Below are 19,675 nucleotides of genomic sequence, written 5' to 3' on the forward strand. Positions count from 1 at the left end.
TCTGTATATTGATGTAGTTCCATTAACTTCCATGGCTTTCTCTGAAATTTTTGCCTTTCCAGAGAAAAGGAGAATGAAGCTCAAAGTCTAGCCAGAAAAAGCAAGTAAGCGACAATTGTCTGCAAAAAGATTCCAGAGACTGCAACTTCACATGTTTTCATTCAAGATAATGTCAAAATCCCACTGGCAACACACTAAAGAAATGTCAAGGGGGAGGGAGGAACCAACCATTTCTTCCTGCTTCAATAAATCTAGTAAATTATATGTTTATTTGTATACATACACAGTCTTGCTCTGTAATAAGAACTAAACATTTGCAAGCACCCCTTGACTTGCTTTGTGCATACCTTTTAAATTTTTGCTTTTTGAAGAGTAAATTTGAGAGTTAAATTTGGAAACTTCTCAATACAAGGAAAGCTTCATTTAACTGCACAGACATTATACCTTGAACTGGAATTTGTTTTCAAATTTTCAGAAGAATTGAAGAATTGAAGTAGAGAGGACAGGACTAGCAAAGGAATCTACTGTCTGTGCATTCATCTAATTGCAACTTTTAAGTAAATGGCAGGAGAAATAAACTACAAACCTGGAAGCTCAAGTTTCAACCAATATGTTATCTTATTTTCAACAGATATTTTTTCTATGAAGAGTGAAAGTGTTCTCTAAGCTTTGACAAACTGATCAAGTTGTCTTGCAAATCTACAAGACTTAATAAAACTAGACATTCATTGTCTATCAAAGTTAAGCTTACTTTCCTACATGCCATAATTTCAGATCGTGCCATTCTGGAAGTTATGTACTCTCTGAAAATATCTTGAGCCATTCTGCAGTGTTTCTATAGTGCTTCAAAGATTATATTTAATTTAAAATAGTACAAACACAGCCATTTGTTGAAATGTTAATTTTTATATAAGCACTATAAATCCATTTACTAGGCCAATTATTAAACTTTCTAAATTCAGGCGGCATTTAAAACTACTTCCACTGACTGACCAGGCAGGTGTTCTGCTATTTAAAAGATCAAGAAAACATAATTCAGCTCATTTATCTTCCTAAAGTGGTTATGTATCATGTGATTAAATCCTTAAAACTAACTTCTGAGCTAGATGATTTACTTCTGTCAAGTAATTTTAAAATGCTCCCTGCATAAGACCCCAAAAATTTTAATACCCTTGATTTTCTTCATATTTTTTTTCAAAAAGTGAATATATTTATTAAGACTTCCTCCGAATGGTATCTGTCAATATCACAATATGACAGCATTCAAACATTTGTTATCTGCAAATGCAGAACATCTGCTATTTTGTCACTTAGCAACACTGTGCAATAATTTTGCCCTCCTTCCCACCCCTCTATTATTATGCAAAATGTGTTCAGGACAAGAAATGCTTAGAGAAAAATTGTTCCCGTGGTGAGATATTTTGACACAAAAATCTTTTTTCATCAGAGATGAAAAGCACCTTGTCATTCATTTCTAATTACAGCCTCCATTCTGTCAGCACAGAAAGATGTCAACTCCCTGTGGTGATGTCATACATTGACATTTACAAAACTACATTGGACTTTGTCTACGCTTGGTGTTTGCCAAGATCAGTCAGTGTCAGCACTGATACACACTGATAAAGAGAATTTGTAATTACGAGCGTTAATTGCATTTAAAGTCAAGAAAAGGGCGTTATGCTTTCTGATATCAACAGTTGCTGAATCATCTTCTAAAACAACGGAAAAAGCTTCATTTCATATTCATATTCTGAGATGCTAAGACGTTAAACTGCAATGACAACAGAGATTTCACACTCCAAGAATCAATTTGAAAAGATGTAAACTTATTAAAGATTAAAATGAACTATTTAGTGTTCTGCAATTAGTGTTAACATCCAGGCTGAAAGTACCGGCGGGGAAATAGCTGAACGGAAGTGGTAACCATGTGAGAATGCAAAGCCTTTGAGAAATTCTAATCCTGGCCAAAACAGCATTAGACAGTCTAATTCAAACTACAGATGTACTCATATTAGCATAAATCAGGAGAAGAGATAAATAAATCCCCCTCATTAGTTCTACTTAACATAGTGGCTCTTATTAATTTTCTGAAAGTAATAGAAAATACTTGTAATTGTATGAGTATAAGCTAGAATTTTATTTTACATCTTATTAGGAATTATTTACAGCTGTCAAGATAACGACAACAGCAAGAAATTCGGAGCTCTTGACATAATTGTCCAACAGGTGTTCTTGGTAATTTCAAGATGTTGTGATTTAGAAGTCCAGTTATGAAATTATTATAGGGTATCCAAGTTATTAATGAACTTAGCACAGATATGAAACATTATTGAGTTACCTATTGTTCATAATATTTTCACAGAATCATAGAATCATAGAATACCAGGCTGGAAGGGACCTCAAGGATCATCTGGTCTAACCTTTCTTGGCAAAAGCACGGTCTAGCCAAGATGGCCCAGCACCCTGTCCAGCTAAATCAAAAGTGTCCAATGTTGGGGAATCCACCACTTCTCTGGGGAGATTATTCCAATGGCTGATTGTTCTCATTGTGAAAAATTTTCCTCTTGTGTCCAACTGGAATCTCCCCAGGAGATTTTGCCATCTTTAATGTCAAGGAAGAAACTTTTCTCAAGGAGAGCATGATACACTATATTGCTTCTAATACCTTGTTCTGCACTAAGAATTGGATTTTCTTCTTCTTGAGCTAAGACTATTCTTAGTGTCTTTCTAGCTATGTATGCTCCTTCTTATAGAAAACCGCCCTTGGGAAAACCTGTCCCAAAAGGTTATGAAAGCATAAAAAGTGCTTTTTTGAAAGAAAAATAAAAGTGGGGCAAAATCAAATGCCTATTGAAGGATCACATTTTTAAGAGAGAGTCCCTATGAATTATTATTCTACTTTCTATGTAAACATTCTTGCTCCAACAAGAAAATCAAACTAAAATGAACGAAATGTATTGAATCTGTTACATGGATGACAATCTCTATGGGAATGGCATCAAACAAGTCCCATTTTAATATACAGATATATAAAAGAAATACCTTTTATATATATATATGGAAAATATTCCGTCGTGTCTGACTTGTCATATATACATCACTTACAAGATGGGTATCAGAATCTACAGGATGCTTATAACATAATATGTAATCATCACCACAGAACAACAGATTGGTTACTACTGCTAACTTGTACGTGGGGGACAATAGCATGTAATCCCAGGGTCTTTTTTTTTTTTTTTAATTAGTATTCTGCAGTTTTATTACATTAGTTTCACAAATGATTCCTTTGGCAATGATTCAAGGTGAATCCACCCTCCCAGTGCACATGTGAATCTGCAGTGCAGGAGGGTGTCCTTGTCAAACAGTCACCTCTAGGGCAGTAGAAAGTGGGTTGAGATACAGGTTATCAATAGATTCCTGCTGTGAATCTCTTCCTTTGAAATTCACTGCAGTGCTCTCATGCCTACTGTTGGTATTCTGGTGCTTTGAAGCTGTCCAGTTGGCAGCTTCAGTAAAGCAAGTATTGTTGATAGCTGCAGGGGACCCAATGTAGACATATAATTATCAATAATTAAAATATATGCAGCAGAATATTTGCTACTGTAGTCATCTTAGGTTGTATCCTTATTATAGAGGTTAAATGCTACAAAACCAAGGCTTAAGTCCAATAAAGAATCAAAGGCATTTTTGTAAAGTGGAATTATCTAAGCAGCCTGTGCAAGTTTAGTGTCTGGCCTTAGCTGGATTTTCAAAAGAGTTTGACAGAAACAGAAAAAACAACTTTAATTTTCAGGAAAAAAACAACTACCTAGTACTCAAAAAGTTCAAGCCAGATGTTCCAAATGAACTAGAAACAATTACAAGACACATCATTATTTCTCAAAGATTTTCATAATTTATAGCAGTGACAAAGTGACAATACACACCACCAGGAAGCACTAGGAATTTCACTCTGATGTTTCTGCAGAGCAAGATATCTCTAGACCTAAGCAAAATCAGGAATATTCATAAGGTACATGCGGTACCTAAATTAGATTCCATTCTTCACATAGTCATTAAAAATAAAAGGCTGCTTTGTGTCATCCTCTGGAGATACCCCTGGAGATGCTCTGAAACTTCTGTTTGTAATCATGGCTTTGAAATGAGAGGATGGCACAATATGAAGATAAGCTTGAATTTCATATTTTAACTTAATAAATAAAGAAATAATAAAAACAAAACTTGAGGAGGATGAGAAGAAGAAGGAAGTTTCCACAAACACAGATCAGTCTACCCATGTCACATATACTTGATGCACATATGAAAGGAAACCTTTGCTGAGATTCACACAAACTGTAGTGGTTATGAAGAAATGACACCTCAGGCACAATGAATGTATTCTCTTGGTGCAAACAGCAGTGCAAATACCATTAGAGTGAAAATAAAGTTTTATTATCTCACAACACTGATTCTGGTTTGTGAGTGTAAATGCAGCATATTGATTTTTCTAATCTTTGCAAACAAATAACTGAACTGAGTTACAAGATATTTCATTTTAAAAATAAACACAATTATCACCTTAATTAAAATCTCACACTATCTGAAGCACTTCTATTCTACCAATGTTAACCAATTGGAAAGCTATATTAGACTTCTTTCATATTTAAACTTCTAACAAATGCCCATAAGGCACTAAATAGTGGAACTTCTTGAATAAAAGTATCATAACTTTTTAATTAGTTTTGTTTAAAAGAATCCCAGAAGGGATACATATTGCATCTCTACCTCAGCTGTGGAGACAAATGCCAAGAAATATGTATCAATTCTACTTACCCAAAATAATCAATAATGGCCTTGAATTCCAGGGTAGACACTCTCTTGTTGCAGGGATTACAAAGCTGGTCAGCACTGATTGAATTACAGGAAATGGAAACCTATCAACTAGAACTAATGTAGGACAGTGAATTCCTTTTTCCACCTTCATAAATTGATACCTGGTAAGTTCTCCTTTTGAAACTCTTCTAAGATGAACAATAAATCAAGATACAGATTATTGTAGGAAGTGAAATAAGGGTATAGATTACTCTAGGAAGGGAAAGGGACTGGAGGAACAATTCCTGAGAACTACCATCTCTCGTGAACTCAGGTGTATATTTTGTTTTCTGAACTAAAACAATAATCAATACCTGACTCTTATCCAGACTTTTCATAGCATAAAAGCTCTGAAGCCACATCTTTTTGTGTGTCACATAAGAAAACAGCTAGACCTCTGGCAGTTTCTGGCCAAAAGCAAGACTCTTTAAGGGTTACTTTAGCCGACACAATCATGGTAAAGAGAACTTTGCTCTTCATCTGGTAGACAGGGCATTCAAATAGCCTGTGGAAATGTCAAATTTTGCCCCTAGCGTTAGGGTCCTGAAGGAGGTACCATTGCATTTCATCAGGACATAAGTCTTGTTATTGATCCACATTTGTCTTCTGCATTGGACAGCACCCAGATCCTGAGTAGGTTTGACGTGTAGAGCAGTGGAGAAGCAAAGTAGCAGTGGTGTGTTCGTCTAAAATTAGAATGCTAGAGAAAAAAGGGGAAACATTAACTAAAAAACCTCAGTGAAATTAGCTCCATTATTAAGTGGAAGTTCAGTGGGAAGGTGAACTGAGCCCACTTTCCTCAACTGTGCTTGTATCACGCTTTAGGTGCCTGTGCTTTTATGGACTTCATACATAAGCTTCTGCTAAGTATGACATAGTTGACACCATAAAAATTCTGAAGGCATTTGGCAAGATCTTTGCAAAGCTTGGGGTAAAACTTCACTGAAAGGTTATCATTACAAGGAATCCTCATAGCTTCTAAGGACAGAATAATAAATTGTCTTTTTGAATTTATTCTATAGTGATAATTGTCTCATTCTTTTTAATAAAATTTGAGTGTCATTTTTTTCAAAGAAATCTTCAAAGAAAATTTCTGAACAATTTCTTTACAGATCAGGGGGTGGTATAAGAAATCATACAAAAAGTCTTTCAGAAACCAAGATAAATTAACACCATGGAATGCAAGCTCTTACTCTCTTTTCCTCACCATGATTTCATCTTCTGCTGAAATTTAATTGATACCAAATCAAAATCTAATGTTGTTTTACAAAGGTTACTTGGCAATCTTTTCCATAGAATTGCCATTTTTTTACTCTGATGTATATAAAACAGAATTTAGGCCACAGTAAGATGAAGTGAAGATACTTTCCACAAATCCAAGTAGACTCTAAAGTTTCTAAAGGGAAAAGACTGTTAAAACTAAATAAAAATTATAAGCATTTGCCTTTCCAAATGCTGTCAAATTAAAAGCTTTTACATAACTCTGCTAATATAGAAAACTCTGGACACATTACTTGCTCTTCAGTGCTCTTAGTGACATTAACCTATTACATTTTTAGTTTGCAATTCAAAACACAATTATATTAGATGAACCTTAATTAATGTTTTATTCATTTTTAAAAGGCAATTTTAGACATAAGGAGGTTGACATTAGTCACATAGTTATCTTAAAGTCAGCTGCAGTGTTTTAAAGGTGCTGTAAGTCTGTAACTGCTAAAACCTCTGTTTTTTAAAACCAAAACAATAAATTCCACAAACTGAAAGATGTGCAAATGTACAAACATTCTGTTTCAATTTAGTAAAGCCAGTAGAGTTGACCATCTACTTATTATCTAGGTTTTTTAATAAAACTAAAATCCCCCTTTGAAAATATAAGGATTTAAATTTCAAAATGTACGTAGGTAGCTGTATAATCAACTGTATTTGATTCCTTGTTGGGTCCAAATCTCCAAATCCCTTGTCAAACATGCTATCTACACTTACTAAAGGAAGACTGCACTAAATATTTATTTATTACTCTATCCTTGAGCTACATCCAATTACTTTTACAATGTATGGCATGTTTCAGTATTTGACAGAAAAATAAATTGCCGACAAAGAAATAAAAAATAAATAAAATGCTCACTCACATCTCAAAGCACAAATGACATTAAATACCAATTCCATTCCAGAGTAAATATATTTGATTAGCACAATGACTTAAAGGAACGATTTGTTTCACAAGATGCAGTACATCTGCCATTTATTCAAATATTGGTAATCACTCTAGTTGAATTGCATAAAGAACATGGAAATTAGAGGAAAGATAAACAAATGCAAATTGGTTATCACAAGGTAAATATGCTATAATGGAATTCTCTATCCTATGTAAGCAGCATCATCTCCAGCAACCTACTTTGTTCTTAAACCAGCGAATAATATACACATAGATGCTTAAGACTGACTTTAAGTCAAAGCATTTACAGAACAGACTTCTAAGCGTCTCCTGTGTGGCTGTAAGTGATCCTGTAGCACCCAAATCAATATGAACTGCTTCTTATTTCTTAACTATGGTGTTGGGATTTCCCTCACACTCATTTTCAGCATGTTCAGAGTCCTCCAACAAACCCTCCTGCACCCTGAAGCCCAGTGACTTTCTAGGCTCTTCTCTCCCTTGCAGGGTAGAAATAGAAGTCTGGTACAGAAGCAGCAGAAGACAATAACAGGTAAGTGGCATTGCTCCCAGTGGAGTGCCCACATGCCCACTTGCCATAGATTACAGTAACTGGGGGAGTGGCAATGGGACTGCATGCCATGTGAATGGATTACCCAGCACAGTTCGAGAGCCTGTTTTGCCCAAATGCTGACAACCCTAGAGAGGAAGATGCCAATGGCTGCTAGATTAAACGGTAAGCAGGGTTTACCAAGAGATTTTGTGAGCTTGAAAAGAAGTACAAAAAGACCATGGCAGTTTGAGAACACCAGAGTTGCCCCACTGTCATTGCGATCTCTGCCTAGAGCTGGCAGAGTATCCTCACTGTCGGGGGCCACAGGGAGCCTCATGCAGCCAGGGCACTGGCAGTGCAGGTTGCAATGCAGTCCCACACCTCGGGTGTGCACCCGTGGGGGCTGTCTTACCAGTGGATGGGCTGGTAGGGTGCAGGCAAAGCCAGAGCATACAGGCAACTGTGCAAGTGTGTGCAATTCACACTTCTGGGGATTAGTTATAAAAGGCTGGTTAGAAATTTAAAGGGGTTTCTTACAATTTTATATAGGTCTAATATTGTGGTTTATCTTTTGTATTGTTGATATTGATCCTGAATATATGGTTCATTGATTGCTGGTTAATTATGTGTCATTAATAAATCAATAAACCACTTGGAACCACGTTTGATTTAAACCATCATGAGTTGAGCAGTTTTTCTCTCCAACATTGTTATGGATAGACTTCATGCTCAAAGAATATATCTTCGAACAAGATCTAAACCTATGGCAGAGAAGGAACATCAGGACCCAGAGGAGTGGACACATTTCACACCCAAATGTTAAGCAGAATCTTTCAATGGTGGACTGAATACTGGTAAGAGAATGAAGGGCGTTGAAACCAGCAGGATATTGCAATCGAAGTGGCAAATATAACTACGTATTAGTATATATGGGTCAGAAGGTGACTGCAGTCTTGACCATATATGTATAGTCCTTTAAAGTAGGTGACGGGTCTAACTGTTAAATAAGATTCAGATTAGGCCAGTTGATTGAGGTATGTCAGTTGGGAATAACTGCTCCCATGTAAATGGGAGTAAGTGATGACAAAATGCTTTTATAATAAGAATGGTGAAATTCTGTTCTGCTAACCATAAGGATGTAATTTCCTCAGCACTTCATAATAAGAGAGTTATATGATAAGGGTTGGATGCATAATACAAACAGCACATACTCTGAAGAAAACTATTTCACACTAAACACAGGTTATATTTATTAAGGTTTACAGAATTGTAACATAAAATCCTGTTATACATTCTCTGCACACCCCATACTGCAAAACCTTACCAAGCTGACTTTTGTAACATGACAATGTAGAGTGTTGCCAAATGAAGTTTAACATGTAATACTGGGCCGATTCATCCTGACTAGGCATCCCAGGTTCCTTTTACTGACAGACACCCTGAGGATGATTTAGATGTTGGTTGAACTGAATTATGTTCTGTTATTTCTTTCCACTGATTACAAACAGGGACTCAGCAATGAGGCTCAAAGCCAATGTGCCTTAGGCCTGCAGTGAAGTGTATGGAAGAAGAGTGACTCCTTTTCTTAATTTATCTTTTTAAAAATTAGTATCTTGGACTGGCTGTTTCACAAATGGCAAGTTTTATATAAGCAAAGTTAATGGTAAATAAAGAAATCATGCTCTCTAATTCATGCATGCATTTCTAACCTTGAAAAATGCACACTCATTTGTAAAAGGTGCATTTTAACTGCATACAACCTACAGAGTATAGGTTATTGGCTAAATAGACACCACTGCATATGCATCTGTTAATTCAGTTGCTAAGATCAGTACAGTTGCATTTATTTTAATGTGCAAGTTCCAGATTCTCATTTAACTGAACATTCATTTGTCTGGAAGACTGAATTTATGTGGGCACTAATTTGTTACAGAAAATGAATGCATTATGAAAGAAAAACACACATTTCTTCTTCATCAGCCAAATTATTTTTAAATTTAGCAACATGACTGATTACTTAGGTATGACAGTTATCACATTTTCAAATACGGCCATTTCATAGTTACTTATACTGAGGTCATAAGAATTATTAAGATTTTATTTGTTTTTACCATAAAAACCTATAAAGAAAAAAATTATATTGATAGATTTCATACAAGCATGAAAATATTAAAGAAATGCATTTGAGTTTAAAATGGAGTCATTCTTCATCCCATGTAGAACCACGTATTGCAGTAGGACTCTACCCAGTGCATTGTTCATAAATTTTTTTTTTATATTTAAACACAAATGTGTGTTTAGTTTGCCTCGAGGGACACCATAAAAATTCCCTAACAGCTACCAAACTACTTAGTCACTGTAGAGTTTTAATGAGTTTTGTTTGGTTGTTGTTTTTTTTGGTCTGTTTGGTTTTTGTTGTTTTTTTTTTTTTTGTAGTCTATTTGATATAGAAACACAAGAAGCGATATACCGCACCTTCAAGATCTGTTTCCATGCTACCTCACATTTTCTGGCTTTCCATTAATCCATACCTCCACTCAGTTCCTATACTATTAAGTTTGAATTAATTTGCACTTTTTTAGTGAAAGTTTATATGCTCACACCAAATTCCCTGTAGTATCAACAGATATTGTGCCTTTGAAAAGAATGCATATATAGAATTTTTATAGGATTCTACTTCCCAGACAGACTGTATGCTGTTGTTCAAATTTCTGTAAATTTCATGGACTTATGCAACCCTTGGCAGTACTGGAAGCCTTGCTATTAACTACAGTGGAATTTGAATTAGGTTTTTAGTTGATTGTTTTATAGACTTTCTACTTTCAGATTCTGTTTATACAAATAATTATATAATTAGTCTGTAAAATACTTCAGTTTCTTCATAAGCATTTTATCAGATAGGTCATTGACCTGGCATAGTTAGGTCAGTTGATTTATCAACTGAAAGAGAAAGAGAGAAAGGGAAAGATCGTGGTTTATAACCACTCAGTAATGAGGAAAGCATAGTGCTACTTTACTATATTACTTACAATCTCTTGAGTTCCTTCTCAGCAATAGCTCTGGATTTCCAGTGAACAGTATTACTCACAGGACACAGCAAAGTTATTTCATATAACTGCATATGCTAGCTGGGACTTTAACCTACAGAAGCCAGTGGAAACATGTTTTTGACTCCCTGAGTGACAGAGAATAGCTTTTGTACTTCCACAGTTTCTGTACAGGGATTATTGTCCTGATCAAGGGACTAAGTTCCTTTCCCGCCGCTCCCCAAAGTTAGTGAAATTTCATTTGTGTATGACTTACAGAGTAAAAAAGATTTTTAGTGAAAAAAAAATCCATTTTATTTTTATTTTACGACTTGTTGCATTTATCTTAATAAGTACTATGAATTACTTTTCACCAAGTCTATGAAATAAGCAATTCCTGCCTAGGGTAAAAACATAATATTCAGTGCCAGGCAAATTGAACCAAATAAATAACACTGAATGTTCCCTACCCCAAATATCAACCTAGCTTTCATTTATAACCCAAGAAGGCAATAAAGTCATATCTTTTTCCCAATCTATGGATAGTAGGACAGGAATGTACTTGAAAATTTGCATTAAAAAATAGTTCACTAATATCTATGGATAAAAGATATTGAAAAATGAATAACTCTTCATAAGTACATGTTAATTATCAAAACCACATTTAATATAAAAAAAAAAGAGCAATTATTGATTTTTTAAATTATCTTGGATAGAAACACTTCTATAAATTCTCGAGGGGTGGGACTAGTACGGATACATCAAAATACTGCAGATACATGTGAAATGCTCAGAGGGTAGCCTTGAAACTGAGTTCAGAGACCATTTACTGAAGTTTCTGTAGCCAACTTTATCTTTACTAAAAGCTCCAGAATACTATCAGCAAAAATGAAGATTTGCCTAAAGAAGAATAAGCTATATCCACCACATTTATAACTTTAGCAACTCCTTCACAATAGGATGTTATCTCTACAGGGAAGTTGGTAAAGAAGTCTGGGGAATAAGAATGTATTTTCCCACACTGCAGAGTCCAGTCAATCATGCTACTGAAGATACACTCAGTTTATATACAGAAATTGAGATGTCCCCCCCACCTTTATTTTCCTAAATTTGAAAATAAAAAGAAGATTTCTTTCACTTTGATCGAATAAACAATTATTTAGCTCACATTCACTACAGAAAACTAAGCAGTTTTCTCTCAGTTTGAAGTGAGTTTTACCAAGGAACTGCAGACACCTGCAGTGCCATTCTGTTCCCCTTCTACTTATAGTTAGGTGTCTTGAAACTTCATACATTTGCACAAATCAAAGTTTAAACAAGGATTTCAGTTTAAACTAATTAACTTAGGGTGAAGGATTTTCAGCACCTAATTCTGGAAATTGAATTTTGCTGCATAAAACATCTCAAGCACTAACCACTATTACTGGTATGACATTTAGATGCTGTGTTTTACTTGCTAGAAATAGTCATTTACCTGAATTTATTTTTATGTTGCCTAGTGCTCATAAACAATTCAAGTATAAGTTCTATGACAGATTCTTTGCACTTTAAATCACTTTAAAATGATCTAACATATCACTTTTATTCAGTTACTCTATTAAAAAAGTTATGCTGATTTTTTTTTCCTTTTCCATTTGTGAAAGAGCTTTCTTGAAGGACAGTAGCTTTGACAGTCTGGCAAAAATGGGAATAGAATCTCTACCAAAAGCCTTGTGTTACATCATTCAAGAATACCTCCTTCTCTACTGCATACAGCCACACAAAAACTTTCTTGAAATCCAGAACCTATTCAGCCCACTGGATAACATTTCTATCAAGACTATTCTTCAATATGTGTGCTTCCTTCCACATTTTATTATTTAGTAAAGAAATCGGTTATTTCTTTCACTGGTAATGCTGAGACCTTGTGGTCATAATGGTTTTATTCATCTGTCTAGGTGTTAACACTTTATAATCTAATTACATCAGACTATTCTGAGTGATAACTAATTTACTTGTTTTTTCTTAAATGAATGCAGACTCCAAATTTCACTTGCCATTTACAAATAAATCAATCACTAAATGTAACATCTGAACTGGGATGATATTTAAAGGAATATTCAATTACAATATGTTTGAGGCAACAGGATTAAAAGTAAATTTTACTTTTAGTGTTTCAATACTGATTCATGCTACTGTAAACTGAAGTTGGTCTCAAATCAGAAAAAAGTGTCAATTCAGTCATGTTTCTGAATCTTGTCTTAGGAAGATAAATAATGTCTTATTTCCCTCTCCTCTCAGAATTTCCAGATCTAGAATACTGCATCTGGTTTTGGGCCACCCAGTACAAGACAGACAGTGACCAACTGGAGGGAGTACAGGAGATGCCACCAAGTGCCTATGGGGAGGTCATTGTGGAGACAGAGCCAGGCTTGTCAGAGCAGAGCAAGTTGGGAAGATGAGAGACAACAGGTATAAATTGAAATGAGAGAGGTTCAGCCTAAATATAAGGAGAAGCCTTTTCACCGTAAGGACAGTCAGGCAGTGGCACAAGCTGAGAGAGGCTGTACAGTCTCTGTCCTTGGACGATTTCAAGATCCAACTGGATGAAGACCTAAACAGCCTAGTCTGACCTCAGAGCTGACCTGCTGTGAGCAGGAGATTGGACTGGAGACTGCCCAAGGTCCTTTTTCTATCTCAACACTACGATTTTATGAACTTTGCTTTTTATACAGAACTACTTAATTTTACCAGATTTGGTAGTTATCTAGTTTATTTCATGTGATAGAAAATCCAGGAAAACATCAGTTACAAGAAGTGATTTTTCAGTTACAGAATCAATAAATCTGAAGTCTATACTTTCAAAAAGCCCCCCCACAATCCCATAAAAAGACATGAAAACCAAGGTAAGGGCCAATTATGTGACTGCCAAATTCATTAACATTAACTAACAAGCCTGTTGACTTCTAAAATTGCTTGTGTCAGGTGGCAGTGACAAACTTGATAAGACAGTACTTGCAAAATGTCATTAAATATTTTGCAGCTCATTTCTATCAGTACCAAATATTAGATTAAGACAATAACAATGTTCACATGAATTTGAAAGAATTAATTACAAAACTTCTTTAGAAACCCCACTGCATATGTTATTAAAAGGATGAAAATAGCTTTCATTCTGAGGACTTTAGATAGGAAAAATACTCCTACTATAACAAATATACACCAATAATTAGTATAATGACAAGAAATAATACTGAGCTTTGGTTCTTCTCATCCTGTCAAAGCAGAAGTAATTATTTTTTCCCCCCAAAACTGCTGATAAAGGAGTCATGCTGCATATTAGGGGTGTTAAATGCTTATTTTTATTTTCAGTGTCTCTGTTATACTATGTAATGTTTTACTTTTGTGTGAGGCTACAGATTTTCTACTGTTTTCTTAAAAGCATTGCAAAACCCAGAAATATATCCCATTTGCCAAGACCTCTTCTCTAGTTTACAGTCCAGAAAAGTAATCTTTTAAAGAAGTGATTTATTTTGCTATTTGTAGCCTAGAACCCTTGTAAAAAATCTTCATGTTATGCAAAAAAAAAAAAAAAAATAAAGTCGTGGATATTTGAAAGACTTGAGATATTAATGTGTATTCAAGTTTGAGAACCTGAGACAAAACCAAAGTGTGTTGACAGCCTCTTTATCTCTCCTTCTGGTCATGTAAAAGGCAGCACGATATAAGCATCTTTATGGCATTTTAGCATTTTTTTTTCAAGTCCAGAGAGATAAAACAAAACAACAATTATAAACATATGCTTTACAAATACTTCTGAAAGCTTGAAATGTATATGAATGTTATACAAAAACAGATACATGCATGCTTATATGAAGTTAGTTATTCTGAAATGTTGTGCCTGTATAAACTGTGTAGTGAAAAACCTACAGGAGACTTAAGTTCTCTCAATGTTTTTTTTATTATCAGTCTATCAGTTTTCTGTACTGAAAAAAAAAAAAAAAACATGAAAAATATGGGCATCTTCCAAAACTACCTCTAGCTCAGGGATTTCTACAGCTGACTATCACCCAAATATCTGAATTCCACAGAAAATGGTAATAGTTATACAATATCTGAAAAGGCATGGTCAATGAGCCGTCTCCAAGATTCAGATGCTTGTCACTGAACATTTGCATTCACTACTCACAAAGTATGTATGGCTAACACTATAAGACCTTCTCCTGCTCATTTCTTAGGAAAGGGTGGGTGGCTGTGCAATACCTTCCCCAACATCCATCTGCCTGCATCTGTACCCATCGTGAATGAGTGGCTCCCTTGTGGCTAATCTCAGCCTGGCTGGGAGACAGCAGTACAATGGGCACAGTTGGAGATGCCATGGCCAGGTTGGAGACTGGGCTTCCATATTCACTATGCGGAAAGTAGGCATATTTTGGTCTCTATGAAAATTTTCGAGCTGTTTTGAACAAACACTGGAGCCTGCCTGGACCTTAATGGCTTCATAGGCTTGACCCATTGCTGCTTTCCTGAAGAGCATGGTGCCTCCCTAAAATCAGACAAGAAGTGGGGGTGAGGCCCTACCCCACTTAGTTTTGCAAAAGTAGCTAATCATTCAGCAGTGGCAAGTGGCACCTGCAGTGGAGTGCCTCTGCATGCAGTTTGCTTCTGTTCACATTGGGATTTCTGATGCTATATCAGTGCAAGGATCTTCCCTGCTTCAAAAATTAAAGCAGGCTTTGTGGCTTAGTGTGATAGCAAAGCAAATCTGATAGCAAGCTGCCACAGAAAGTGGGATTCTTACTGCCTTAAAATTTCCTTCACATCTAGTATACTGATTTAGTCACAAAACAAAATGAAACTATTTGTCATTGGTTAGGCTTCATTGTAATGTCAGACTGAACCTAAGTAACTATCTTAGGATAAAATTTTTTCTTCTTTGATCACATTGAGATGTATAAAAAATGGCTTATTGTAGGGAGAGAGATTTATAGCAGATCTGAAACCTGAATACATGCAATTACTTAAAACAGTATTTCTATTTTCCCCATTCTGCTACAATAGAAGGCAGTGAACCACCATTAATATGTTACACATTAGATTCTCATTAGTCTGTAGTGAACGGTAAACATATATATCACAATTTTATCCATCAAGTTATGTACTCAGTATTAATGAAAATTATATTAATATTTGAATACTTCAGGACTATAGCCTAACAGGACTTCAGACATTAATCTGAAGACTTTCAAAAAACGTTTATATTAATATCAAGTCTTAATTTTGTAGCATTTTAACCTTTGCAAACCTATGCAGCAGCAAAATAGAAGAGGTCATCACAAAATTAAAACTAAGCAATTTGGTATAACATAAAAGAACAAAAAAGTCCAGAACTTTTTAAACATTCCTTTTAAAATTAGTGTGATGCAATTAACCCTACTACCTGTGATACTCTTGTGATTCCCCAACCTATGTTTCTCTCCCCACCTTCAGAAGTTGTTACTCATGTGAGATGATTCAGCTGCTAGCAAAGCAGCTGCTGAACTGCCATATTTTACATCCAGCAGGCAAAACTCTTTATGTAATATTGAGATTTGAGCCCTTCATGTGTGAAACAGACTCCAAAAGAAACCTTTTCTGATTAGAGCATTTACATCTCCAATAGATTTGATGGCATTTTTCACCTCTAGTATTTCTAGTTCTATAATCTATAATCAAGGGAAAGCTATGCAGGTGACTTACATGCTCAACACAAGCTTGAACATCAGTCCTAAGTTAGAAAACAAAGACTTACACATGGAAAGCCTAACTGAATCATCGGTGTATAGGAAGTAACCTTTGGTAATACTCTCATCCTGAATTTTGCATTGATATGGAACAAGTATGATGTATCTAGCATTTCTATAGGAACTTAAAAGTAGTTTAAAAAAAACCCAAACAAACAAACAAAAAAAAAGATTTTATTTCAAATCTTTTTCAAACACCCAAGATTAGGAATCAGTCTGAATAAACAGCAAACATTTAAAATTTTAGATCCCTCTAGCTCTTCAAGATTAGGTAGAAGTAAAACACAAGAGAAAGATATGTCAAAAGCAGAACTCCCAGGAAGAATCTCTTTTACAAAAGTATTTTGTTCTGATTGGAATGGAGAAACACTGAATATTCAAGTAGCCAATGGGCAGATTTCTATACATTTATTTAATTAAACTTATTAACTAAATGCAGACTCAATTTTTCATGGCAAAAATCACATGGTGTATCTGATTTCAAGCATCCTGTTTCTCAGAAAATTATGTTAAAGCTAGAGATACAAAAAATTAGGGTAAAATCTAAAATAATCAGTGTGTGAGACTGAATGCCACTATATGCACAGGTGGTGAGACTTTCTCCTTTGCACTTTTCTAAGCTCATGCACGCCAAAAGCAATCACAAGTCCCAGGAAAAAGCTACATTCATCACCTTCAGAGCCACAGCTATTTCTCTTTTAGCAAGGATAGAGTTAGTGTGGATAGCTTTAGCTGACTATATGCTGAAAAAAAAAACCTTGTTAGACTGGGGAAACTATCCCCATGGAACATGAACTGGCAGAAGGCCAGCATCTGCAAGGAAAATTCAAAACCAGCTGCAGCAGAGCAGCAATCCAGATATAAAGTATCAATTTTCAAAATAATCGAATCATTCCTTAACACATGAAGTACTCAATAATATAATATATTATTTTATTTGACCTGAATACGTTATAATAACCATTAGAAGTGAATTCAGTAAACACTTTTTTTCACCCATAGTTTTGAGTGAGTAGATTTTCTGGCAGCTATCCAAACAGGTCACCATGAACACGATAATGTGGCAATCTGTTATCATTAGCTCTGTTGGAAAGGTTCTGAAGACACTAGAGAGAATTAAATGACCTGGAAAACTCAGTCTATGGAAAAGTCTATTGTACTCATCTCCGTTATTTCCACCTCTACGCATCACTGGAACAGTGGAACAACATGATTTGCAGTGGTGACAAAGATAAAGGTCATTTTTCTGTTTTTCTTTTATCCAGCACGAGCCATTTAAGGATTGTTAAATTCCACACATACAGAAAATGACTAATTCATGTCAGGTCCTTCCACTCTCTCAGTATGTTAATCTATTGAAATCTTCACATCTGGAAGACAATGCAGAGTTGTATTTTTGAAAATCCCTGCTACTTTTGTTCCTGTCCATCACTGTTATAACTGTCAGAATTTCACATCGTCTAAAATAACAATATACAAACCCCCTATATAGCCAATTTTAGTAACTGTTTTTCCAAACTGGTGTAATTTTTTCCAGAAAAATTTGAAAGAAAGAGCAGTTCTAAAAAGATCTATTAAATGCAATCACTATGCCAAGGTCCACATGGTAAAGATAGATACTATAAAAAGACTGACACAGCCTATTAAAAAATATTCATCAGAGAGATTTCTTTTGTTTATGTAAGCTTTGCCACTGTTGTTCTACATTTATCTGAGTGATTAACTTAAAATGAAGAATCAGACTTTGACATGCACCAGCTATTCTGATTTAACAGTTGAATGTAAGCGTCATTCCTGGGAAATTCAACAAAAGATAGGTCTACAGAAATGAAAGAACAGAAACAGGGGAATTAGCAGAATCTTAGGCAAAAAGCTGGAGATCTTGTGCATTCTGAGAAAGGAGGGATGAAAGTATTCCTGGACCTCAGAGCTGAGAAAAAATTCAAGGGACTATAGTGAGGGGAGCTGAGTGTTTTCCCTAAATCTGTTTTATTTCACACTGTGTATTTACTGAGAGGTTGAGGGGATGGAGTACCAAAAATGTTGTTTTGAGGGCATATTCTTCACCAGTAAATAAGCAGCTCCTGTTTAGGCATAAAATTGTGCCAAATCATCTTCCTTCTTTATAGAAGTGGAACAAAACACAGTGCAATTTGTCTTTCACTGGCAGTTCATGTTATTTTTTCACACAGGAATTTCTGTAAGTGAACACTTTAACATTTATTAGGAATGAACCACATGGATTTAAGAAACAGACACAAGACTCAGTTCTGCTGTATTGCAACCGAGGATGAAGTTAATATCATGCACAAAGGCTGGCAGGCCAGAAGTTAGTTCTGCCACCTGATATTATAGATTTATGTAGAAAGAATATCTATATAAATGAGCCTCGCATATTTGTCAAAATTGGACTATCAAAAGCCTCCAGCCTAAAGACTAACTGTATTCTGACACCGTATACAGAATTATTCAGTCTATAAATAGTTATTATTTTGAGAAACAGAAATCTGTAGGAAGTTAAATTTTTAAACAAAATTTGGCTTAAATTTATTTTTGCTCTTCTTTGGCAAGAAAGATAAGAGAGTGATTTTTCATTTACAGCTTGGGAAAAAACTCTTCCCTCTTCTCTCCTCCTACCACCTCTTGCTCCTCAAGGACATTAAAGACATGTCTTTCTTAGATGCCAGAATGCCCGCTTTGCATGCACTCAGAGCCAAAATGCTTTTTTATATAAAGAATATCCTTCAATAAATCTGCTACTCTAATAAGGCTTGTACAGAGAAAACAAGTTAAAATTCACCTGCCAGTCTTTTCTATGCTTTTAGTGGTTGCAATACATTGTCAAGAGCAGGAAAATGAGTTAAACTGTGTTATATTTAAAATGACATCGTGAATCTACTCATATCAGGTTCATCAGTTCTAGTTCAGTTATGTCTGTTTGGAGGTCACTGTCTGTCTCATTCATTACAATGGCTTTCCAGTTTTCTGATATGATTCTCAATTAGCTGGGTAGGCAGGTAAAACATCTAACATCCAACAATGAACTATGTGCTTCCAAATATGTTTGCACAGCCACATATTACACTTTAGCAAGCTCTTTATATTGACCTATTAACAAACCACAGTTTGAGGTTGAGAATAAAGACTCAACTAAAAAATTAATTAGAGCTGTTCTGAACTACATGATCATAAGTCATTCAGCTATTAAATGATGAAGCACATCAGTTAACAGATAATTGCAGATGTTTACTCCATCTTATTTCCATCTGTGGCTGTATTCATGATAAATTTAAAGGGAATATCCATCGTTCATCTGGATAATGAATAT

At 35.2% G+C, this 19,675-nt stretch overlaps 1 protein-coding gene across 5 annotated transcripts in view; it reads right to left on the minus strand.

Moving 5' to 3' along the window:
- CNTN5 (contactin 5) overlaps positions 1-19,675 on the minus strand; it is a 660,854-nt gene that overhangs the window by 443,824 nt on the left and 197,355 nt on the right. The window lies entirely within an intron of this gene.

Source organism: Nipponia nippon, unplaced genomic scaffold (assembly GCF_047370975.1).
Source record: "Nipponia nippon isolate SJK-2023a ecotype South Korea unplaced genomic scaffold, ASM4737097v1 scaffold_2, whole genome shotgun sequence".
Taxonomy (NCBI): Eukaryota; Metazoa; Chordata; class Aves; order Pelecaniformes; family Threskiornithidae; genus Nipponia; species Nipponia nippon.